A 1849-nucleotide genomic window follows, 5' to 3' on the forward strand; every position below is an offset into this window, starting at 1 on the left:
TAGCATCACTTGTAAAAGGTATGTCTAGTTTACTGGCATCTCCCTTCTCCCCAGCATGTAATTTGAGGATTATCTTAAAAGAAAGACTTTACCGCCCCCAACTAATCTTTTCCAAAGAGTGATAATTATAAATTCCAAACAAAACTTCGAGGCATGTGAGCCTCTCTCAGGCTTTTCATTTCAATAGATCTACTAATTAAAAGCTATAATTTAACAAATAATGACCTAACCATCTCACTTTGAAACCAAACAAAAACTTACCACTACAACGTTGGACTAAATAAAGATAATGAAGCCAGGCGCAATTCAGACTCCTGCTGGGCCCATGCTGGCCCCCTTCCAGCCACAGGCCTGACGCCTTTGATTAGAAGCAATAGTTTTCCAAACCATTTGGAGCAAACTCACGTCAGGGTGGGTAAGTGAGCAATTTGTGAGGCTAAGTGTTTTTTTGGATCCACTCCCACTGCTGATGGAGCAGGATGGAATACTTATCTTTTCCTTGCCCTCATTCATTGTCACTTGGTCAATTTCATTTTCTCCCCGACCCTTCTTTGGCCCTCAGGGGAGAGGAAGAAATCGCGGAAAGGAAAACTAGTGATGAAACCGGGTGAGGCTCGCTGCATACAACAGCATCCTCAGTGGTTAATAAAATAATAAACGATGAAAGCAAGATTGCTTCCCACCTACCACGCCCCCTCCCTTAGCTGGGAATTGGGCATCTGGGCGAGCCTAAAAATAGCCTAGTGTTCTGGAACCTCCTCCGCAGCCCAAGCTCGCACCCGTCGCCAATGTGTGCCATCCGTCTGCTCCGGGCAGCACTCATTCTCCATGGTTGGAGGGCTGCAAACACTGGCCCCTTCCTGCAGTCCTGGAGAGGGGAGAGCATTGGGCGCATCGGAAAGGCATAGGGCGGGGCAAAGGGCTCCCTGTGGAGCTGAGACACTGGTGGGTATTGGGTGAGACCTCAGGGTAACACAAAGCTTGGACTCTGAATCTATCTGTAGATGTAGGGAGAAAGGAGCTGCTAGATGTCTTCACGTCACACTCCCACCTCCAGGACCTCGTCCTGTACTGTTACCTCCCTAGGAACTGCTCCTGCTTTGAAACCTTAAGTCCTTCTCTCTTGAGCACAATCCCTGTCCGTTATCTCCTTCTCCCCTTTGTTCCACCTGTAACCTGTTCGTCACCCTCCTCCTCCTCCATGCTATCATACACTGAATGCTTACAATGTGCCCAGCACCTATGCTAAGTAATATATGTGGATTGATTCCTTTAATTCTCGCAACAACCCTAAAGCAATCGTAACAGATATTTTTTAATCCCTTGTTCCCTCATTTTCTTCCTCTGTTCTCTTCCTGTTCAAACCAACTTTACTGCATGAATCATACAGATCTGCAGGTCTGCTACTATCAGAGTCCTTCTCTGAGGACTGTGATTACCTTCTAAGGGTTTCTTGCTTTGTCCTGGGTCATGTGACTGAACGATTCTTCTGGAGCTCATAGGTTGGTTCCGGAAACGGAGCCCAAGCCCAAAGTGGCTATGCACAGGTTGGACCTAGACCAACCAACCGCCCACGTATGAGCCTGTGAGAATCTGTCCAATAGGGATGCTCCTTATTGACAACATCAGCCTATCAGATTCTCTCTGGAGGTTCCAATGTCAGGTGCATGCTGGGACAAAGGAAGAGAAAACAAATAATAACCACAGTAACTGTGTGGAGCCGGATGTGTGCATACCAAGTGCCAGGGGCTGGGCCCAACACTTCTCAAGTTTTACTTGATTTAATCTCACAGCAGTCTTAGGACATAGATTACTATCAGCAACCCCCACTTTAAAATGAGAAAACAGA

The 1849-nt window shown here is 46.8% G+C and overlaps 1 long non-coding RNA gene across 1 annotated transcript; it reads right to left on the reverse strand.

Moving 5' to 3' along the window:
• Positions 1 to 508: 508 nt before the first annotated feature.
• LOC309851098 lies at positions 509 to 1538 on the reverse strand. Its single transcript, XR_014304629.1, has 2 exons — positions 1440 to 1538; positions 509 to 868 (listed from the first exon to the last, which is right to left on the reverse strand). It is a non-coding gene; the product is annotated as an uncharacterized lncRNA (long non-coding RNA).
• Positions 1539 to 1849: the final 311 nt, after the last annotated feature.

Source organism: Mustela nivalis (assembly GCF_964662115.1).
Source record: "Mustela nivalis genome assembly, chromosome: 17".
Taxonomy (NCBI): domain Eukaryota; kingdom Metazoa; phylum Chordata; class Mammalia; order Carnivora; family Mustelidae; genus Mustela; species Mustela nivalis.